The following is a 24,843-nucleotide window of genomic DNA, read 5'->3' as shown; positions in this document are numbered from 1 at the left end:
TTGCATTGAAGAATTTACAATAATTCTGTCAGAGAAATAAAATACACTGCCATATAAAATCCCTCGGTACATTATAATCTATGTTCATTGGTGCAAGATGAATTCCATTACAAAGTGGTGAATTTCATTACACATTCACCTCTTTATTGTAATGCAACTCATTTTGCACCAATGAACATAGATTATAAGTGCTGAGGGATTTTATATGGCAGTGTATTTTATTTCTCTGACAGAATTAATAAAAATAAATAAATCCTGTTATAGTTTCCCCTAATTAATATTTGATTTTCTTCAGTTTATGTAATTTTAGAAGGCATTTGATTTGATTTACAGCTAGTATATCGTTATTGTTCTCACGTAAGTTGTCATCGCTTTTAAGCCAACGTGTCTAATTCAGTGTCATTTTCCATGTCATTTTCCTGAATTCTTGCCAAAATGTCATTCATGCTTTGTATACTTTTGTTTGTGAGACTTTTCTTTAACGGAATAGGTTGTCTGCATGGTTTGAAAGAGATTGATAAGCCATATTACGACGTGGTACTAATTTTTTTTATTATTATTATTTTACGTTAGACTTCAAGGTTTAGTTCTTTCAAGTCTTCTTCGAAGAAAACGAACGGAAAGAACGTGGGCGACAGAGTAGAGGGCGCTCTTTGTTTCCCAAGGACACTGGAGACCGAAGGAATAGGTCCTTTTCCTAACATCCTTGTTTGTTTGTTTGCTTGCTTGTTTTTTTTATCAAGCTCAATCTCGAAACCCCTCTTAGTGGAGAAAGTTATTTGCTTGTTGAAATGAGTTTGTTGAAATGTGTCGCTTTCGTTGTTCTTTTGTGTGTGTAAATTCGGTACTAAAAGACTAAAGTTTTAAGTAAGTTGTTTGTATTTTGTTCCCCAGTTGAATATGTGGGAGTTAAAGCTGTTGCAGGTTGATTTTCTTATTTGGGATTTCAAGAGTGAAATTTAAATATTTTGCAATTTGCAGGTGAAAAATGGGGCATGTCAGTTAAGTTATTCTGAAATTATTCTACAGCCTCCAGGTTTGCACATGGAGTTGTGGTTTGATTTATGTATAGTTTCTCTGGAGTGCATGCAATATGTTTATAGCTCATGTGAAATTGCCAAGAATCTCGGGTGAAACAGTGATATATCCCCTAAAATATTTCAGTAATTCTAGACAATAACTCCGCACGGACTGCAAGGCGTTCCTGCAAGTATGACAGCCACTTGGGATTGGGGCGTCAAATGTATTTCGCCGTGTTTAGTACTAGTCCCTGGGGGTTACAGTTGACCCCCAAAGAAAAACGGTAAATTCTTAATAAGCAACCCAAATACTTAAGAAGGTAGATCTAGGGTACCTATCCGCGGTGGCCCAGACTATGGCAGTTGCGGTTTTTCTATGCAGTTTTACCTACTGAACAAGAATTTTAAGTAATATTTATTTGGACGACTGTAATTAATCCCCAGGGGCCGGTACTAAACACGGCGAAATACATTGGACGCCCCAATCCCTGGTAGATGTCGTATCCGCGGTTACGTTTCTTGCAGGGTAATTCTAAAGAATAGTTCTGCACGAACTGCAAGGAACGTAACCGCGGATACGACATCCACTAGGGATTGGGGCGTCCAATGTATTTCACCGGTTTTAGTACTGGCCCCTGGGGGCTAATTACAGTCATCCGAATAAATATTACTTTAAATTCTTGTTCAGTAAGTAAAGTAACATAGGAAAACGTCAATTGTCATAGTCTAGGCCACCGTGGATTGCTTCTGTAGAAATACCAGCCATATGTCTGGTAAGGGGAGGACGGGGAGGTCATGATACTAACCTAACCTAACCTAGTAGAACGTGTTACCTGACTGGCCCCCCATACCCGCCCTTAAAGGAAGGCAATCTAAAACAAAAGCTTCCCTATAACATGGCGCATGAGCAGTAGAATTGGCGCATGTGTAGTAGGATTCGGCGTCGTAATAGCAGTAGTAATAGGTGGATTTTGGCTATGTAATGGCTCCATTATCTGTTTATTTATCGCTTTATTTCGGTAAAACCTTCCCCCAAGTGTTTTACCCCACCCATAACCCCGCTTTCCCATCGGTCCCCCTTACTGTAGGATAGTTGTATGGCATAATTCACCCGAGTGTTTTACCCAACCCAGAGCCCCACATTCCTATTGGTCCCCCCTTACCGTAGGATAGAGTTCAAAGGTAAATTACAGGTTGATTACAGCTGGCCAAAAAAATATTACTTTAAATTCTTGTTCAGAAGGTAAAATTCTATAGAAAAACGTCAACTGACAGTCTAGTTCGCCACGGTATGTGGGCTTAGATCTGTCAATCGAATAAATATTACTTTAAATTCTCGATCAGTAAGTAAAATAACATAGGAAAACGTCAACTGCCATAGTCTACTTTACCACGGAATGCTGGCTTAGAATTACCGCCATGTGTATACCACGTCTAATTAAGTTAGTGGGCTGAAACGGCCAAGCTAGGTTAGTTAAGTCTGTTCTTTTGCTGGGCAAATCATGTGCATTGTATTTTGTGCCTTTGCTAGGTTGATACTTAATGCTAGGGTAAATCTTAAGTGCTCCGGCCGATTTTTAGTATAAATGTGTTTATACCTTGAAAGAAGATTCTAAGTATGTTCTAAGGAAGACGGAAATTAGTGGCGGTAAGTCCTATCTGTCTAGAAAACACAACTTGAATATTTGTACCTACAGAAAAAAGTCCTTCATGTTGTTGTCTCTGTCGTATCACCTATTTTAATGAGCTCCTGTTCGTTCGTTTGTGTGCTGCTCGGTCCCGAGTTGTCATGGGGAAACCACACCTTCAGAATGACGTCACGAAAAAAACTCCACCCAAAAACTGACATTATAGACAATATCCAATCGTAAATAAGTAAGTTTCAGTTTTCTCTGAAACAAAAAGCACAGTGTTTTTAGCCAATGAAAATATTTAATGTTACGGAGTCGTAAATTTTTTTTGGCAAATACAGTACACCTATTTCCTCCAATGAAGCGTTACTTGCACTAGCACCATGAGTGAATTAGCGCGACCATCTACAAGCTCCGATTTTGTTCCCCAGGAAAGTTTCCCCATAGTGTGTGAAAATTGTTACGTGAATTATAGAGATTTCACAAACTATTATTATGGGTATATAGAAAGGCTCGTAACTTTTGCCCAAAATCACGATTTAATCAAGAGTGAACACATTTGCCCGACTTGTAAGGAAAGTGCCATCTTGACTTGAACAAAAAAGCTTGGGTGTGATAAAACCTATGTAAGGTAAGCTATTTCCTGTATATATTTTGATTATCATGTGAAATATGCTGGAGTATTGTGTCTGTTAGCCTAATGGCCGGTCAAATTTTTCGGAATTGTCATGAAGTGTGCAGGGAAGGTAGTGTCCTTAAGGGGGGGTCGAAGCCCCCTGCTAGGCCTGGGTAGGGGTACGGCACTCTAGGTTAGGTTAGGTGGTTTGTTTGGTTAGGTAGTGCCCTGGAAAAATCTTTTCTCCTGCTCCCCCCACCCAAAAACCCCGGTTCCCACTGGGGTCCTCCAAAATTGTTAGATGGGAACAAGGGTGTAATTGCTTGATGCCACCAATATTAATGATCAGTTTAAGCATGATCAATAAAAAATACATTGAAAAAATATATATTCTTCTGCAAACAAAAGACGGAGCTCTCCTTTAGATTTACCAATGCTAGACTATGCCTTCTAAACTAGGTTAGGAAAGTGTATACTGCTATAATTGCTGTTGTCTTTGAGGCTTAGTTAGGTCTGTACTATATTTGTAAAGATGGCAGGTATCATTCTGTTAATCTGTACAATGAAGCTGAAGAGAATTTTAACTCCTATTGTAGTAGTTATGTACCTGTTTCATAGTTAATGCAATTAAGTTAAGAAAGTTGCTGTGTACCTCACTTTGGCAGGGCCAAAGGTTTATGGTTTGGCTAGGGATTTACTCTCCCCAGAAGCCTGGAGAGAGCACCTATGAGCAGATAATTGTGACTGCGTAGTCACTATAAACCTATACTGTTCTTATCTTTGAGCATTTTAAGTTCCATTCTCATTCTCAGAAGTCAGGCAAGAGAGTTAATGATTTTGTTGCAGCCCTAAAGGCACTGGCCCATACTTGTTTGTTTGGGGCAACACGTGTCTGAGATGTTAATGCTATAGGTTTGTAATGGGTCTTGCCAGTGATTAGGTTCAGCAGGTGGTGTTGGCTGAATCTGACTTAACCTTTGAGAAGGCCGTTAGCACGGCCAGAGCTAGGGGAGCTGTGTTGAAAGACATTCAAATGATGGCGAGTGGTTCGGTACACCATGTATCATGGTCCTCAGTGTATACAATGAAGACTTTTATGTCTGCAGCTGAGAACCGCTCTACCGGTAATGCTAAAAACCTAATTCTAATCCTACTGTTGGACCAAATATTCCTTAGAATTCCTGTACATGTTGTGGTAAGTTACATTGGAAAAGGGACTGTCATTTTAAGAATGCATGTAAACAGGAAGGCCACATCAAAAAAAGTGTTTTCAGGTAAAATCTAAGCGGTCACTGCTGAAAGCTCACGCTAAGAACAATGTACATTTCACAGTGGAGGGTGGTCTGACTAATGAAACTATGGGTGATCCTTATTATGATTGTCTATTCTGTTGCTGCAGTGAGCGCTAATCTTATAATTCTTGATCCATTGCTATATATGGTGGTGGTCCAATGAAGGTAGACACTGGGGCTGCCTGTACTCGTATCTCTACAGGTCAGTATGAGCTATTATGGCCTGTATCTTTGAAACGTTCAGTACTTAATCCATCTACAGCTAATCTAAAGGTGTATGGTGGTGCTGTTCGTGAGGTGGCTGGTGAGACTGATGTTGGCTAAACTTGAAAATGGTTCCGAGGTGAGTTCTGCTAAGGTCGTCATTGTCAATGGTGAGGGTCCTTGTTTGGTAGGTAGGGATTTTATAAAGGGGCTTTGGGTGTTGGATAATATTCACAGCATCTCTGCTATGGCCAATTCTGTTAAGAATGAATTTCTGGACTTGTTCTTTGAAGGCTTGGGTTGTCATAAGCGGCATAAATTTACTATTGAAGTTTATCTGTCAGTACCACCTTAGTTTTGTAAGGCATGTACAGTTCCATACGTGCTGCGAGCCAAGGTTGATCAGGAGCTTGACTGACTTCAGAAGGAGGATATTAATTTCTCCTGTGACTGAATAGCCCATGGACTGCAGCAGTGGTTCTTGTAGTGAAGCCTAATAAAATCAGATTGTATGGGGACTATAAACTCACAGTAAATCATGTGGCTAGGCTTGACACTTATCCTATTCCTTCACTTGATGACTAGTGGTTTGGCTTGAGGTAAGGTATTCTTGAAACTTTGTATTGCTACGTTTATTGATCTCCTCGTCTACCCAGCATTTAGTTAAATATTTTGATTGCTAGAAAAACAGCCATTTACCCTAATATCAGCTGATTTCAGGCGGGAAACCAAAGCACCCCATCCAGAGATAGGAATTTCCTGTTAAAAGGGAGAAAATAAAGACTTCTCAGCCTTAAGGACGTATCCCAAGAGGGAAAAGTGTAGGTAGCCTGGTACTTATTAGGCCTATGTCTTAAGCTCTCTTTCCTGTGAACCCTCTGCTGGCTGTATGTTCTGTTTCCAGGATTGCCCTGCTCTTGGGGGGTTAAGCTGACCCCCAACACCCAGGAAACACACCTGCTGTCGCTCTCAGTCAGCTCCAGTCGTGACCTCGGACGGATGTCCCAGCCAGGAGCCTTCCAACTTAAGCCTAACGAGGCGTTACTGGCGCGCCCAGAGCCCCAGACCCAAGACAAAGCCGCCGCCGTTTTTCTACAAAGGTCCACTGATCATGGCATCCAGGTACGTCTTGTGAAACAGCATATTGCCAGTTCCTTACCTCCTAGTGTCTATTTACTCCCCATTTTCACAATTCAAACTTCTAATTCAAGGGAATATCCCTTTGTTCCTCTCACTGCCTTGTGGCCGCATGCTTCCCTTGTGCGATCGTCCCAGACAAATGAAGTCATTGCATACCTCAGTTAAACACTAGAGTGCCTTTTACCCAGTGTTAGAGAACTGAATAATCGTAACTTGTGCAAGAAGTCCTTTTTTTTTTTTATCTTGTCTAATCTGGGATCTTTTTCCAGATTCCCTGAGTCACGTGTCCAAGTCTTTGCGCCCGCAAGTGTTGCATTACCGCAAGATTTCGAAAACCAGCTTTTACATGAATCTCATTTTTAGCCACGTGTGGACTCGCTGCATTTACTCTTTCTCCAGGCCAGTAAACAGCCTCTTGCAAATAAATAGATGTAAAGTAATTAGCTGAGTTTTCTGGTGACCTTTTTCCTCTAGAGTAAATTAACCCTGCGAATCCTTTTACGGTAAGTTCAAGTAATTTATTCTGCTTTTTCCCTCAACTATTTTCGTTTACGTATTTGAGCCCCTTAAGGCCAGGCTTAATACGTAACAGTATATAGAGTCAGGCATATGCTCAGTTATGCATTGATGGGGATTCGAAGAAGTATACAGTAACAAATACTCAGAGGGTTTTTTCAGTATCACAGGTCAAGTTTAGGGATCTCAGTGGCTCCAGGAGTTTTCCAGTGGGCTGTGGAGAGTTGTTGAAGGATATCGTTGGTGTATTTTGCTATCTGGATGATATTCTAATTACAGGTGCTACTGAGGTCGAACATAACGGGCGTCTAAGAGAAGTGTGCTATTGGCGTTACTAGTGTTTCATACTTATTCTATATGATTGACCAGGAAGGTATCCATCCTACTAAGGAAAAAGTCCAAGCTATTGCAAAGCTCTGCCCTCACTAATGTCACTCAGTTGGTGAGCCTTTCTAGGACTACTTAACTTCTAAAGGAGGCTTTTGCCTAAAGCAGCCAGTATATTTGAATCCTAGAACATCTGCTAAAAGTGAAAACTCTTGGTTATGGGGTAAAGACTAAGAATCTACTCAGTGTAATAATACACTCATGAATTCCAGTGTGCTCATTCATTTTGATCCAAAGTTACCTCTAGTTGTTGTTGCAGACAGTAGCTCATATGGTATTGGAGCTGTTCTTTGTCATTTGGTGGTTGGAGTGGAGAGACCTTTTCATTTTGCTTCTTGCACACTAAACTTCAGCAGAACGTAACTGCTAGTGGAGAAAGAAGCCCTTGCTATTGTACTTGCTTTAAGAAAGTTTCACTATAACCTGTGGGGTCACAGAATTTTCAGTTGTGACAGATAACAAACCACTGTTGGGAATCTCTTCACCTGATTAAGAGTATTCCTCCTGTGTCTAAAGGTTGGATTCAATGTTGGTCTTTACTACTCCAGGCTTATAAATTCTCACACTGTCATTGACTGGGTATGCTGCAGACTGGTACCCCAGTACCAGCTGATTGGATTAATTTAGTAAGTCTCCTGGGATCTTTACTTGTAACTAGTGCTTATGTTAAGGAGCAAACTCATAAGGATCTTGTACTAGCTAGAGTTTTGCATTTTTGTGAGCTAGGCGGACTACAAATATTAAAACTTTAAAAGATTCGGAAATTACTCCTAATGTCAGGAGAAGGGGTGAACTTTCTATACAAAATGGTTGTGTTTTATGGGGACCTTGAGCAGTCATAACACCTAAACTAAGTGCTAGTTTGTTAGCAGAATTACACATGGGACATTATGGTTCTTCAAGTGTGAGGCTTGCACATAGTTATTTTTGGTGGCCTAAGCTAGATAGTGACTTCGAAAGTTTGACAAACTCTTGTCCTGATTGTGTGTTTCTAAGAGCAATGACACCTAAGGCCAACTCGCCCTTGACGTCGATTTCCTGTTGTTTATGCTGGAACTGTAGGTGGTCGCTATTTTCTTGTGCTATAGGATGGACATCAAAAGGGTGGATGTGTATCCTACTTCAGGTACTACTGCTAAGGAGACTGTTCAGTGTTTACAACATTCTTTTTCATAGTTTGGTCTCCCAATTTCGATTGTCTCTGATAATGGTCTGTGTTTTCTCTCTCGAGTTTAAGGATTTTTGGAAGAATGGTGGTATTTGGCACATTACCACAGCAATATACAAGCCCTCTACTAATGGGGTAGCAGAGAAAATGCTGCAAACTCTGAACAAGACACTTCATACTTGTAAGTCGTCTATACAGGACATTTTGGACTGATTTCTATTCAACTATAGGTTAACTCCTCATACTACTACAGGTTTGTCACCAGTGGACTTATTGTTTAGTAGGCGCCTGAGCTCTTCAGTTGGATCTATTATGGCCTGCTGATAGTGTGTCATCTAGGGTTATGAACAGTCAGCAAGAATACAGGCACTCCTCGTAAATTGCAGGACTATCATGTGGCTAGGCATAGTATTCCAGTTTTCTTTGTTTTATTGAAGTGAACATTGATATCCCATCAGGAGTATAAAGGATAACTATTTTTGTAATGTGCAATAATTTATAAATACTTTTTTACAGCTGATATGGGTCAGGAATCGTGTAGGACCAGAAAGCTGAATGGTGAAGGTTCGCGCCAACAGTCACTGAAATTGCAGACCTAGACTTACCAACAAGGATTTAGTCTTGTTGCCTCATCCATCATGCACTGAAAGGTATGTAAAATTATACATTAAAATGGTTTTATAGCTTCAAATATCTTTGGTCTTTTAAAATTGCCACTGACAGAAGAAATTAAAGTACATGACTAACAGATATTTATGTACTTAATACTGTGTAAAGATTGTACTGCTTTGAGCTTGTCAGTAATGCTTTGTAGTATAAACAATATAGTCCTGTAGTCATTTCATTTATATACAGAATGAAGTTTACTTCATTACAGGCAACCCTCTTTGAAAAACACCTAATTATCTAAGTTTGTACATTTTCATTGCAGGAAATTATTAAATTTTCCAGGAATTTACTTCAAACTTCCAACAAATTCACCCGTATTAGGAAAATTCGGTGACTGACATTTTCAATACGAATGACTGGAACGCAAAGATGATCTGTGTGCAAGAGGCGTTTTACATGACTATGATCATACTTCAGAACAGCTCCACTGGTGAAAAATATTTAAGTCAATTTATGAAGGCTGTTTACCTTCAGAATTTGGTATACCGACTATAATTTCTTAATGTTATATTTATTCGTGAAAAGAAATGAAGCCTTGCCTTCGATAATTTCATAGGAATTAGACAAAATTGACGGTTTGTCTCATTAAGGAGAGTTAGGTGGTGGTTAGTCATTCAGTAGAAGTGCAGTATTCGTGTGTAATAAGCATATTTTAACTTTAGTTATAATGTTTGGTTATGTTTTGTAAAGATGTGATGTCACTGATGCATTAAATTACGTAATAAGTAACGTTTACACACAGAGGAAGGATTGTAATTGTAACTTGAAATATCGAACGTGGCGACTCAATCAATCTGCATTTGGCCTTTAATTAAACAAATGGTCAGTCATAATGGTAACTTAGGTTCTGCAACTTTAAACCCGGATATTATTTCTAGCTTCATTATGTTTTTGGGTAAAGGGTATAATGAGAAGTCGGCTGAAGTGCTCAAGTTCAGGGAATATGTGAAGCAGCTACGGTACTAAAATTGCCCAGTGACTCAACCATAACGACAATCAACTTTTCAATTCCAGTATTCATAGCAATTTCAAGTCATGAAATTAATTTTTCATTGCTTCTAAAACTTAATTTGTCTGCGTTTAGCAAATTACATGTGTTATATTTGTATAATTTTGCCAAAAGGAAAGTTTGAGACTAATTTACATCGCTGGCTTTAATTGGCAAAGTATCGACAGAGGTTAAAGCGAGGTGTAGGCATACAGTCTACAATTTGGAGTATAGCAAGTCGTAAGGGACATTGTGACAACTGCTGCTGTACAAAAAGCGTCATTTCTAAAGAAATGGTCACGATGATTATTTATGGGATACGTAATTAGGATGAAGTTTTACATATTTAATAAGTATTAATTTAGTAAGTTCTTATGCTGACTACGAAATTTTGGGTAGTTCTAACTTACAGTAAGCAAGGAATTCGAACTGGAAGTTATCCCTAGCCTCATTTCTCACAGATTTATTAAACAAGAAAACTCTGTATCCCGTTATATAAACGATGACTCCCTTTTTTACGAATAGTATCTGGTTTAGGAGTTAAGTTTATGAAACTTGCTCGCCTCCTTTTTTGTTTTTTTCTTTGTCAATGATTCGTATGTTGCATATTCTATGTGGCAGTCAAGTTTCTCAAGCATGGAAAGATTGAGCATATTTGTATATTGAATTTATTTATGTTTTGAACTCATGGTAATATGTAATAAAATTCCAGTTCCAGGAACTATAAGTTGTATTTTTAACTTAACAGTTCATATTCTAAATCTGAAGTAGTGGGCTATGGGTATTTGGAGATACCTAAAGTAGGCCATGCCCTCAAAAAGTTTGAAGACCACTGACTTAGACTGTTACCTTTACGCAGAACGATGTCAGTGATTCGTATGTCGTATATTTTATATATGTCTCGTTTCAGGCTCTTTCTAACAGTTCTGTTTTCATTTCAGAATAGCAGACAGTCCGGGAATCTCAAAGACCGGTTTGCAAGTAAAGGGAGTTTTTGCACAGTCTGCTCAGCTTGTCCGACGCGCTGAACTTAAAGATCATCATACTGAATGTATATGGTTATCGTCATCTTGCGCTCGGGAAACACGGGATGGCAGACGATGGGTCAAGACTGCGTGTTTCCCGATCGTACGGTGAGGATGCAACCATAATCAGCCTAAGCCCGAAAGGAGAGGAAGGGTATTACCGTTTGTGTAGTACAGAATCGTGAGACCATGAGTTTAGGAACTCCACTTTTTTTTTAAATTTTTGCTTTCTTGCCTAACAGTTTGTTTAGTTCAGGACCATGAGTTTAAGAACTCCACTTTTTTTTAATTTTTGCTTTATTGCCTAACAGTTAATATATGCATTTAGTTTTTGCTTTTAGTTAATATTTGTTTGCTTAATAAAATTTTGTTTGCTTAATAAATATTTATTTTGCTTTTCATTCAGCAAAAATGTAATTTTACTTATTCGTACTTTAGTTTTTATTTAGTAATTTATATTTAGTTTGTATTTGTTTTTAAACATTTTATTTGTTTGCTTTCCCTTCAGTAAATAATGTAATCCAGATTTTCTTTGCTTGCTTAGTGGATGGAAAATAAAAATGCTCATCTACATTTGTAAATTTTATTAAAATAATTTTTCTAACATGACAGAACGGCTTAATAAAGATGTCGGTAAATGTCCATATTTTACCATGGCGTCAGTAATTGTCCTATTGTACCAGTAATATGTGAAGTTCCAACCAAAAGCCTGTAATCATAGACATCAATTAATTTCTAACAGTATCCATACTGTCATTCAATAAGCGAAGCGTTTAATTGTATATAGCACACGTCAGTGTGTGTGTGGGATTCGATTAAACGCACAATGAAGTATAGTTTCTCTAGAACTGCTCAACTAAAGTACCGAACAGTATTTACTACAGACTAAGAATATTTCCTTAAAATATTTTTGTATTACCACAAGTATGACAAATATTTTTGCTACATTCACGCTTCACAACAGTTTTATTTTTCCCAAGTTGGTGTAACAAGTATGTTAACTATGCAGCCAATCACACTGCTATTTCCAACAATGGGTGCAGTCGATTTTAACAGTGAAAATGAATTAAGTTGTCGAAGTAAAGCAAACTAGACTAGCAAGGTAAACATCTCATCAAAAAGAGACTCCAGAGCAGTGACAGAAGTGTAATGAGTGGCAGAGAATTTGACAGATTTGACATTATTATTATTATTATTCCATGTTCGCATTCTAAACATACATATACAACATTATACAAAAAAAATTTAATATAATTTACCGTAACTATATTTAGAAACTTAGGCTTGATATAATTTCGAGTACCATTTACTGCAATAACAAGAACGCTAATAATGATCATGACACGGCATGGAACCAATAATGTGAACAATACCTGTCTCAAAAACTCAATAGCTAAGTTGAGACACTTGAAACTCTGGCAAGTAAAACAAATTATTGCCAAAATCGAGCCTTCATACGAATCGACATAAAAGCTATAGTACGGATCTGTAAAACTTCTTTTGAATCCTTTAAATCCACTTGGCACAGATTAATTTATTCGTGTCATCTGGCGTCGCATTGAATATAGTAATGATCAATCTTTGCATAACATCAATTTTCTATCAAGATATCTATAAATCTAAAAGTTACTTAAAAACTGTTTAAACATTTGAAAAATGATATTTTTTTAACGTTAAATTCTTGTCAACTAACTTTTCAGTTCATTGCTAATTTTACAATTAAATACACATTCTTAGCTGACTCCTAATTCTTTTGAGTAATTCTTAATTCCCGAATCCATATCTATCCCTTTAATATTGCGTATTTTAAGAGTGCTAGAATAACAAATTATTTATCCGCGCCTTAATATCTACACCCCATTTGACGAATTAATATTTAATTTAGCTTTACCTGCCATCTCTATAGCGACAATACATTTTATTTTCCTGTTGAGCGATTGACCTCATAGGACCCGGTGCTTGGCCTTTGGCGTAAATTCTGTATTCGATTCCATATTATACCAATACTCGACTTTTTTTGGCAAAAACTGAATTTCTAGTTAGAGTTGTCGGTGACGTAATTCGTCAAGCGACTACCTGTTTGAGTTCTATAATTGCCCCATTAGTGCATTTATAAACACCAGATCTATAAAAATATGTTTAAAGAAATAGTTAACAGCTTTCATCTCTGCGAGACAAACTAAACCCTCATTTGTTTTGGAAAATACTCAACAACGGAGAACCTATGTTTTAAATAACCTACTTTTTAAGAACAGAATACTTTTGACCAACCCAAGAATGGCCAGAAGAAGCAAAACAACGAACTGAAATAAAGTCTTTGACTCTTCAATCCAAAGCCTAACGACATAGAGAACTGTGAAAACCCAACAGTTTCTCAGAAACACCAAACGGTATCTAAATTAACTGAACCACCTTAACTCAGAGAAAATAACAACCGCGGTAACATCATACGAATCACAGAAAATGAAGCATGGAAATACTGATTATGACATAGACAAGCCGAAGCCAGAGTGGAATTCCAACCTAGATCAAGTCATACGCTTGATGAACAACTTCCTGTCCGCTTTCTCCACTGTGGCGGATACCCCGTTCGACCAAACTCTTACCTATATCGATATAGCCATCCAGAAATTCCTCAGAGGTTCACTATTTCAACGAATGACTTCATGAGCACAAAAAGTGACTCGGATTCCACCACCAGCTCTGATACAAGCCCAAATTCTCCCCTCAGTAATGACGGAGAACTACCGAAGATATTCCAATGGAACATTCACGGCATACGGCACAAATTTCCATCACTGCAGTCGCAGACATCCCTAAGAAATCATATTCTTCTGCAAGAAACGCTCCTTAGAGAACACACATCCTTTTCCTTCAAAGGGTACGCTATATACCGGACACCTCACACAGAAACCACAAGAGGGCTTCTAACACTGATCAGCGACAGCATTCCCTCCTCCCAGATTCCAAACAGACTGTGGACCAGAAGTAGAATCATTGTCAAAATCATTCTAGACAGCACAACCCTTAAAATCCACAATGTTTATGGATCACTGAGCAGCACCCTAGAAGCAGATGCCACGTTTTGACGCAGCCTCCAGAGAACATCCCCATTCTTCTAGTGATCACTTTGCCTTGCAGACAATGCCAAGGTTAAAGAGGCTCTCTACCCCTCCTCTTCCCCCTCCCAGCTGGAACCCTGAATGGGCAAGCTTTAACTCTTGAAAAATTACATGACCACATGGTCCACAGAATACATAAATCATCTTCTGCAGGTTGTTTGCACACTTCCACTGGATTTCTGTAACAACATGATGAATGCTGGTAGTGTGTCCATGCCAAATAAGAAATGCTCAACCATGAATACAAACTACAAAGGTGCTTGGTACAACAACTCCCGGATAAAGGAGATGAACAGGAGAGTCAACTGAGTCAGGAAACTTTACAAAAGATACAGAACAGACCGCTTGTATACTATACTGACTGACGTCTCAGCTCACTCTGCTAAAGTATCCGAGGAAGTAAGACTAGAAGCCTGGTATAAATGGCGTGGTCTAATATGCCATCTCACACCCATTGCCAAGGCTGTGAAACTGTTTTAACAAAGCCTCAAGTAAAAAAAATCTTATAAATATCCCTCACTCTGACCCACAAAGTGAAGCTGACAGAATTATACAGCACTTTGCTGACAGGACTAAGACTGTTAACCTTTCCCTTGACACCCAGTGATATCCAAGAGCGTTAGAACCTCTCAGAAGCAGGAGTTTTACTGATGCTTGCAACACCCATGACCAAACACACACTTCCTTCACCAGAGAGGAATTAAGTTTTGATTAAAGAAAGCAAAGGATACTGCACTTGGTGGATCTGACCTAATAATATACAGCATATTCAAGAAAATGGGTGAAGCTGCAAAAATAGTATACCTTATGCTGGACAACAAGACCTATGTTGCAAGAGTCAGACAGAGGAAATGGAACCAACAAGACAGAAATCCAATTCCCGAACTAGGCGCCTACAGACCCATTGCTTTAATTAGCTGCATTAAAAAGGTAGCAGAGGATGGACTTCAACAGACTACTCTGGAAGGCAGATCCCCTGCATCCCCGTATTTATGCATGCAGAAAGGGAATTGGAACTCAAGAAGGCATAACTGATGTCCTATCCACATTAAATGAACATTGGCGGACTGGGTCTAAAAAGTGTGTTTGCCAGGTGACAAAGGTGGGTCCCACTCCAACCCTTAGCCAAATCAATAAAATATTTGAAAATGCATGGGTGGAAGCACCGAAGACCAATTATTGAACGTTTATTTTTCACTGACAAGTGTGAATCACCTAGACATATGAAAGATTAAGTGTGAGGGGTCTACTTGCGATCAGGAACCTGACCAGTCCGCCACAGTAAATGAAACTAAGGCTATAACAGTTTTCCTAGATCTTGAGAAAGCCTATGAGTTGGCAAATTCCACTGTCATACTCTCTTCTCTCGTTCAAAATGGCATAAAAGGCAATCTTTTGGTATGGACACAAAAGTACACATAGGATCGAGAGGTTTGAGTCTGTTTTCAATGACCACACACCAAGTTCATTAAACATGAAAATGGAACACCACAAGGATTAATTCTGTCTCTTTCTCTTCAATGTCCGCATGGTAAGTCTTGTTATAGTGAGCCTACCCAAAGGAGTGATTTTCATTTATGCTGATGTGTGTCAGGTGTGTCCCCAGCAACCAGGAGACATTCCGTTGCAGGAATCCTACCGGTCACTTTACTTGATCAAAGAAAAATGCAAAGAACTTGGACTAAAATTCAACGCAGACAAAACCAAAGCTATGGCTATAAAGCAAACACGTCCACCCACTATCCCTCCATTATGGGGGAACACACTGAATGGGTGAGTGACTTCATGTACCTGGGAGTGAATAAGAATCACAAGCTTTCCACAACCCAAGGAAATACAGTACCTGAAGCAGAAAGCCCAATGTTGTCTAAATGCGATGAGAAGCAAAGGAGCACCAAATCATCTACTCAGAATGTTGCATTTTCAAACAACTCGCTCTTTAGTGGAATATGCGGCGCCAGTACTCACTAAGATGACATACTCAAGCTTGCTCACTTGAAGTGATTCAAAACAATGCAGTGAAGTGCCCCAGTGTCAACAACTCTCTTTCTATACTTAGAACAGAACTAACCTTCTCTCTCCTCCCCCGAGTGAAAAGGAATGCTCTCACCATATTCGAAAAGCAGTAAATACCACCTTTTCAAAAACAAAATAGCAAGAATCCTTAATTTGTAAGAACACCTCGATCCTCCCAGGAATCATATAGGTAATCTCCTCACTATCCTGAGTAGAATCAATATGCAGAAAGCAGCTGCCACAACTAAGAAAGGCACACCTAACAACGACTATAATGAAGCTCCCCCCTGGGCTCCTGTTCCCTTCATTTTTCACTTCACTTTGCTCCCGACAAACAAAGCACTGTACCGTCCTGTTCAACTCAGACAAGCGGCACAAGAGGCCATAAATAATTTAACACATTTGCTCCTAATGTCTACTACACTAAGGCTCAGTCGACCGTGATGTACATATCAGCTGCAGCAGTAGTCTCTCCCCCTCTAAAAAAGCAGCGTGATTCTCACTATAAGGAATTAATCATACACCGAGAATGTATACACCTTAACCAGCATAAAAGCTGCAGTCTTCGCTTATCTGAGCAATGGCAGGTAAGTGACACTGAATTGGATTACCAGTCTCATAGGAATCCAAGTAAATGAAGAGACAGATCAACTTGCATTAAGCACACTGCAATGCAATACAATCAGTATCGGTCTCAATCAAGTCCCTCACACAAATAAAACATATTTTCAGATACTGCCAGAATGAAGCACACAGCAAAATTCGTCAGTCACTTCTCCAAGGATTCATGATATGTAGAAAACGCTAAGTTACAATGTTTTCCTCTTTCCAGAAACACACCCAGAAGACTTGCTGTCATCATCAGTTGGCTACAACTAGGATATCTGTGCACCTGGTAATTAATCAATGCAGAAAACAGAGCTGCACATCCTGCTAACAGTTAATAGATCAACCACTATATCATTACCTATTATACTGTCTGGAGACTTTTCCTCAGAGGCAAAATTCACAGAGGTCCCTTTAACAAGCATTAAACTGGTTACACACGTAACTGAAAACATAGAAGCAATTACAGTATTCCTCTGTTCCTACCCACCACCCAGGTAAATAAATAAAAAAAAGCCCCCTGCCAAACACTGCCTCAGAGTAATAGTTAATTTCACATCTACCTTGCGTGTGTGTTTTTCACCTCTTCCCCTTAAAAAAAAAAAAAAACCCTAGACATCCAATATCGCTTTTGTCTTCACCAAATCACTTAAGGAGTGCTCTATGAGCAAAGGCCTTGATGGCATAAAACTATCTAATGTATAAACAAAGAATATCATCCATTCACTACACATTATCAGCATTCACCTCCAAATAACCACCCTGATCTCTGTTGAGTCAACCATGACCATGCATTTCCTCACTCATATTTCTCTTTGCTTTTTCCAGTATCCTCTCCTCTGTCGATATGCCTTCATCTTGGGCTTTACACTCTAACTAAAAGGAACTTTATTTCCCACCCTTTTCTCTGACTAGAATTGTATCCCTTCCTCCCCAGGCTCTCCTACTCACTGGGACTCGCTGCTACAACAATTACTCTCCCATTTCCCTTTTCTTTTTTGGCCTAGTGGTTAAATTGAGCCGAATGGCATCTCCAGTGAGACGTGTTTCACAGCACAAACTACGTCTGTACAAACTTTGGATTATTTTTTCTTTAGCAGAATATCAATCATCAGTTACGGGCTGCTGAAAAGCAAGAACAAGAGCACAAGGCTGGCTAAATCTAACTAACAAACTAATAAGTTCAGAGCTAAAAAAAAAAAAAGCCTGAAAGTGAATTAAATGAATAGAGATGAAGATCAAAGTCATTGGAGATAAGCAACTGAGAACCGAATGGAGAGGCAACCTGCGCGCTCTCAAGTAGGAGCAGCCTAATCAAAATATTAAAAAATGAATGTTGAACTGCCAACTCTGCAACTAGGTAGTAGGGCAGAAATAATCATGAACTCGACAGTACAAACATCACTGGTGACCAAAAACCTCATCTCTCACTCATCATATTAAAAATCTGGACATACTTAAGCTGTACTGTCAACCGACGAAAAAGTTCGAATCCGCCCGTATGCAGTATTTCGATTAGCATCAACTAAGGACGGCGCGAGCCTAAAGTTAAATGGTTTGAACTTAAAGCCTATCTTTTCGAGGAAACAAAATCCCAGTAGTTAGCTAAGCATTTTGTTGTACAACTCAAAAATTTCAGTGACTACTCAGTGGGACTGTTATCAGACATGTGCCGAAATACTCTAATATTAAAATCCTGTAGGTATAACAGTGTAAAACATCTTGACTAAAGCGAAATTTATTCAATAGATTATAGATATGTGAAACCGTAATGAGTACGTATTTAAAAAAATAAAAGAAAACCTAGGCACCAAAGGGTAAACTCCTATGAATAGAATGGCAAAACCCTATTAGAACTCATAAAACAAATTACAACTCCACCAAGAGAAATCAAAAGATATTAAATTGTGTACTACGGCAGAATAAATGTTCTTGTTACATACCTTCCCACAATCCAAAAAATGTTAGACATCAGAGCATGCATGCCATCCTCCTGTAAGAGAGAGAAAGAATATTAAGACACTTGTACTGAAGATCCTTAGAGGAAGACATTTCGATAGATAATCTAGTAGTTGGTGTATCTTAAAGAAAAATCTGTACAATTTTAAAGATTCAAGGTTATTAATAATGATTTACAGACAAACCTGTCCACCCAACTAAGAAAAAGGAAAAAAATAATCATGATCAAGAAATTGCTGCGACATTATAGCAGGTTATACTTTATCTTTTTAATTGTAGGATATTGAAGCTTTGATTTTTAAGTGAAATTTGTTAGCAATATCGTGTTTTCTTTTTATCAAAAGGTGTTCAGGAATGCTCCATTATCATAATTTTCTTACTTTTGATATTCAGCAGTACTAGAAAAATATTATGCCAGTAAAAGGCAGTGTGAATAAGGCGTATGTATATGTGTGTATGAAGGTAGAAGTAAACCTCACAGTTTCTACAGATCGATTATATTGACCACCAATGCTGGAAGGTGCAGGTTCAGAAGTCTCATGAAGGAATTAGTATGAGAAATTCTGCATTCAAGGTTTCACTCATCATCCCCATGGGTTCTCTGCCTAGAAAAAAAGGGAACGTTATTTGTATCTAGATTCGCCTCAGTGTCTCAAACTCTGCCTTAACCCGTAACCACACTTCAACCTTCCAAAAGTAATTTCCTAGTTACATGAGCAAAGTGAAATTCCATCGGAATTCTATTTATTCCTCTAACGTTCCACGTATTCGTGCCATATCCCCATAGAGCATGCGAGTCACTCGAGAGCAACTTGTAATGAATATAAATGCCCATGAAACAAAAAGCCCAATTAGTGAACACCACTTGAGCTTAAGCAATTAACCAAATACCCACCCAAGAGAAAATAGTCCCTCAAACCTTTGAGTAGGGTGGGTGAATACCCTAATGTTTGCCGAAATTGAATTCCAGTCACTTCCAACCCGAATACTTTAAGTTCAGTTACTTAAGGAATTCTGTCTCATACTCTACATACAGGTACCCTTATGAGATCTCCACTGCGCAAACGACTCGCTGAAAAGCACCTCCATCCCATCACAAAGTTTGATGGGCATGAATAAGCATGAACTAAAATATCAGTCTTTATTTACCTTATCGTAAACTAGCAGTAGTGCCTAACTAATCCTTGAGTCCCATGACCTAATGAAGTGATCCACCATTATTGTGAAAATTTTTACACCCTTTGAGAGAGAATTCAGAGCTCCCTTGCGTAAAGCTGTCCGGGTGTCTAGCCTCATTAGATATCCCGGGCCATAAACTTCAACTTAGCTTCAGTTAAATTAGCTACCACTCTCATTTTTGGCTGGGACAGATCTTTTCCTGGGTGCATTAAGTTCTTTGTTGTAGTGCCATCAACACAAAAGGTGGCCATAACCTTTGGTTATTTAGTCATTTCAGCATCATTATGATCATAATCTGGTTCTTCATCATCATACTGATTTATATTACCGGGAGGCTGAGCAGATTGCCAGGTAAGTTGCTTCAGGGTTAGTTGCATAGACTGAGCCATAGACTGCACAGCAGCTGCCACCTTGTCATCTCTTTGATTAGAAAAACTCCATATTATATCAGGCTTGGCCGGGACGAGCGAAGTGAAAAGCTTGTTCGCTGCGAGTCCGTAGTTTACTTTTCATTGGTAAATCCAATTTGTCTTGTTTCAAGACTAGAAACAGAAGGGAATTAGATTAACAATGAATTGATTCCGGCTTTACTTGCGTCATTGTTGACGTCATAATTAAGAAGCATCAGATTGATGTGTCATAGGCTTAGCCTTCCCCTTTATCCGCTTTTTAGTTGTTCTAACAGTGTGCACATGCAGTCCCCTTGAATGCGGAAAAACAGCCTCTCAGACGTAAAAAAGACTATGCGAATGCATCGATAGCTCGAAGCGATTGCACTTGTGTGGTTTCAGCGGCGAGCTTGTGTAGTGGAAATTTCTCCTACGTTAACGGATGAAACAAACAGAAATCCATTAATAGTTATTACAATTCTCTGCACATGCGCCAGATTTCCCAAGCTGAGGTCATGTAACCTGTATATTGGCAATCTCAAGGGGTACAGACGTTGCTCAACTATAGATAAAGAAGTGAACTGATAAAAAAAAAAAACGCAGTAATTAAGCTCAAAATAAAAGTAATTAAGTGCCAAACAAAATTCAGTCATACTATCTGAAAATAACCTTCGATAACTGACAACTCCCGTTACGCACATAACTAACGCCGACCTAGAGCTGATAACCAGAGGGATCTGCACCATCAATCAACGAGAAAACGTGAGTAAAGGTGGCGCCAAAATCAATAAATAAAATTATAGTTAACAATATATCTAGATATTCTAATGTTTACCAAAAGATAAAAAATTATTTTATCTGAAAATTCTTCGATAGGCTCGTAAAAAAATCTGTTGAACCTATATCTTGGCACTGTCAATCACAGATGATCAAAATTCGTGATCCGTTCTGAGCTGTCACCACAAATAATCTCGCAGGTTATGCTCTAAACATTAAAGTTTTCTTTTAGATACCTGACTAGATGAAGAAAACGTGAGACATTAGGTATGTTAAGCTATAACTATTGTAAATTAGGCGGCGGACACGGACCCGTCCATTTAGTGTTAAAAGTTGACTAACTTCTGTTTTCCACCACTTTGAGGTGTTCAGGATTATGTCTGTCAGGTTCTCCCCAATCCCCCTTCAAAGACCAAATACTCGGACAGTTACTGACTATGATATGCGGAGTCAGTTACTTTTAATTTAGAATGACACTTAGAGTTAAGTAACGTTCGTCGTGTCCCCAACACCTCTGACTACCGTAAACCAACAATTAAATTCTGACAATATGGTCGTTGGTAAAGTTAGCACTCAAATATACTTAATTCAGCGAGTTTATTTTTTTTTTCATCAAAATAAGGTGAATTCTGGACACGTAGGTACTACGTAAATTTATTTTTCATCAGTCAGTTTGGTATACTGAAGTCTGTAATTAAGTATGAATACCTACTATTGGTTGTGACATCACTAACATCAACAAATAATGAGTTCGATAAACTGGTTTATTGGTGATATTTTTAAATATATTAAATCTCATAACCTTCACAGTTGAATGAGTTAGTTTGGTTGTCCCTAGCAATATTCTGTATGGAATATAGTTCTACCGTTTGATATAGTATTGGTTCATATAAATATTTCTCAAGATCGTGAGACCCAAAGTCACCTGTAAAAACTGCAATGCGGCAGCCATGATAAAGGGTTGCCCGTATAACCAGTTTTTCACAAAATTTCATTAATATATATGATTATGAAATATGCACGTGGTATATAAGGATTTGGCAATTTAGTTACGATTTTTAAAGCAATAGTAAACATAGCAATAATAATTTGATCATTACGAAACTTGCAAAATAAATTTTTAATGCGACGTAGCATGTAAAAAATATCAACTTCTCACCGATCTTATTTTGGACTACTAAAAAATCAAAATTACTTTTATAATTTTATGTCTTTTTCTCAAAATTTATATCTTTATGTCTCAAAAAGTTCCTCGGAGGTAAAAGAGGGAAATTCAATTAAACTTTAAATTTACTTTATATAACAATTGAAGTAAAAGAATCCGAGGGAAAAAAATTTTTGTGCTGCAACTTTTTATGATTATATAACAAACCTAGAATAGGTCGATTATTTTTTTTTTTTACTTTTCTTACCTATGTAAACTAGATTCTGGTGATAGGTCAAAATTTTAGCTAATCATTTCGTAAGCACTAGCCGCCGCCGCCAAGCCTACTATTACGAGTTGAGATGTACAGAAGTTACAGAACCATTTTCCTGGTTTTAATTTAATAATTTTGTTTACTTTTAAGGTTTCAAGACCACGAGAAGTTTATGCTCACCTCTATCCAAAAGAATCACCTGCAGAAACAGCATTACTTTTAATTGTTTTCTCTCGAGGGCGCCCCGCCCCCCCCCCCTTTAACGAAATTTATCACTTTCCAAAAACATTAATGCAGACATTACGAGATTCTACGTTAATTATACGGCGTACTCCATTTTAAGTGTCAAATCCACTGCCATGGCACTAAGAAAAATGAAATGTCTAGTTATTTTCTGGGACTTAGTCCTGGAGCGGAAAATTTAAAGGCTCCAAAAGGTTCGAACTACATCTTGGTTCAATGAACTTTATACCATCTCTAGCTATTCTTGTACCGACTCCTTCCCTTAGATGTAATATACGCAACAAGCCCCTCAGATATATTGACCTGCCTGTATGGATAACTTCGGTGATTCATTACACCTATAATAAACATTATTTTAGCTTTGATAAGAACCGGTGAACTCAAAACAATGCAGGAGTAATCCTGAAACAAAGTGCAATACCATTCATTAAGTTTGCCGCTCTAATTAGTCAATTTTACGCTTCCGAATTGCAGGTAGTTTGATAAATTCCTTTATTTTATTACTAAATATTATTACTAAATTATTAAACATACGATCAGACGAACGTCAATGTCACAGTGCAACCAGTAATAAATATCTCTTGATGTAGCCTATAGACGACCAGAAACCTAACGGGGGTTATCGGGGTGAAGGAGGTAGAGGGGGAGGGGAAGAGAGAGGGGAGGGGAGGTAGTAGGGGAGGGGAGGTAGAGGCGTAGGGAGATTGGGAGAGGGGAGGGAGAAGAAGAGGTTTGCAACATACTGATAATGTGTTGTATATATAACACCTAACGAGATAAGGCATCTCACGCCTGTTCTGCATCAAACATTGTTATTATTAATTATTATTATCATTTTTATTAATTATATTGAAAATTAAAAAATATACTACTAAACTTACTAATATAACGACTAGATAAACTGAAAATGTTGAAAATTCTGACAAAGTGTATGGCGAAGTCTGTGGGAAACTGAAGATTCCCGAAATTGTGTTAAGATTTCACAGACATTCTGGTAGCCAGATTTTTTTTGGGAGCCGCCTTACCAACATCAGTCGTTTTGGGTCAAATACTAAAAACCAAAGATGTGAAAATCAAAACTTGACTCTGAAATGATCAATTCCTGTTTGCAATGACGGAGCTAGGGAGATTAGGGAGATGGATGAAGTTTAACTTCCGAGGAACTACATTTCATTTTCAAAGGTCTTTCCTTGAGAGGTGTAAAAAAATTTCACGGCAGCCTTTACCTACCTTCCAGATCTCATGCTCCCTTTTCGTTGAGTCATGACCCAGAACCTATTTTGCTTATCATGCCTACATTCTCTGGTTACTCTGTTGATAAATCACTCACTGATGCGAACAGTAATATTCTAAATTTCTTTAAAAATAAAATTGTGCCCAAGTCAATTAAAATCGAATACAGCTTTAACAACCCCAAGAACCAACACTCAGGAAATGCATGAATCGGGAATTCCACAGAAAAGTTCCGCATGGCGCCTTTAGTACCAGCCCCTCAGCGATGAACGCAAAAACACCCCAAAAAAGACAAATTTCGCAAATTATCTCTGTGAATTGCTCAGATTATCTCGAAAAATACCTCAAATCATCTCACCTGGATTACATTATATACAACCTTTTCTGTACTGTTCGGATGAAAATCTTTATCTACGCGTGGAGTTATATAGAATCACTCATGAATCCCAGAACTTTCCCGATGGATACGATGCCTTGGAATTTTCGAACTGGAACCTATAAAGTTGACATAATACGAGTGCAGCAGTGACGATGACGTTGATACTAATAAGAAGTAATACCCGTATAAATAATTCACCCCATGACTAACAGTCTAGACGGGAAACCACTGCAGCCATTCTGAGAGTTACCCCCAGGGAGACGAATAGACATTCCAAAAACAATCTCGCTGTTGCAATTACGATAAATATATTCAGATGCGGAATATCTAAAACACCACAAAGAACACATTTACTTATAAATATCACCCAAGAATATGGGGAAAAAACTTGAAATGCTTGCTCTTACCCAAATTGTGTCTTCAGTTTAGCACGAACTTGTTTTCACGAACACTTCCTTGTCTTAACTACACTGTCAGTGTCACCTAGGAGTCTAGGACCTCTGTCAGTGAACTAACAAATCAGAGCCTTCCACTGTAAACAATTTTCTATAGCCTTCTTTCATTGGCTGGAAAATTTGTGTTTTGTCTTGGGAGTCTTTGTAAACGATTACAACATTGGTTGGTAGCATAAGGTCTATTTCCCAGAGGCATTTTTCCAACAGTCTGTAAATGAATAAATGTGTCCATTTCACTTTGAGGACTGTCCTCAACCATGTATCTTGAATTAACGTCAAATGATGACTGCTCTGATTTTCTGCTATTTCCTTTTTTCCTTTGAGCATAAGCATGTGATTCGTATGAAACAAACAAGAAATATAAATTAACACCGACAGACAAGTATTAAAATACGTATGCGTATGTTGAAAT

At 38.3% G+C, this 24,843-nt stretch overlaps 2 long non-coding RNA genes across 2 annotated transcripts; one reads left to right on the top strand and one right to left on the bottom strand.

Annotated features, from left to right (window-relative positions):
• The first annotated feature begins 743 nt into the window (after positions 1-743).
• Positions 744-11,127, top strand: LOC135217446 (uncharacterized). Its single transcript, XR_010315132.1, has 3 exons — positions 744-867; positions 8,490-8,623; positions 10,572-11,127. It is a non-coding gene; the product is annotated as an uncharacterized LOC135217446 (long non-coding RNA).
• A 97-nt stretch (positions 11,128-11,224) lies between these two features.
• Positions 11,225-24,615, bottom strand: LOC135217447 (uncharacterized). The gene is made up of 3 exons (XR_010315133.1): positions 24,384-24,615; positions 18,343-18,392; positions 11,225-11,364 (listed from the first exon to the last, which is right to left on the bottom strand). It is a non-coding gene; the product is annotated as an uncharacterized LOC135217447 (long non-coding RNA).
• Positions 24,616-24,843: the final 228 nt, after the last annotated feature.

This window comes from Macrobrachium nipponense, chromosome 7 (assembly GCF_015104395.2).
Source record: "Macrobrachium nipponense isolate FS-2020 chromosome 7, ASM1510439v2, whole genome shotgun sequence".
Taxonomy (NCBI): domain Eukaryota; kingdom Metazoa; phylum Arthropoda; class Malacostraca; order Decapoda; family Palaemonidae; genus Macrobrachium; species Macrobrachium nipponense.
Note: the sequence above shows the minus strand (reverse complement) of the source record. Positions and strands in the feature narration are given on the sequence as shown.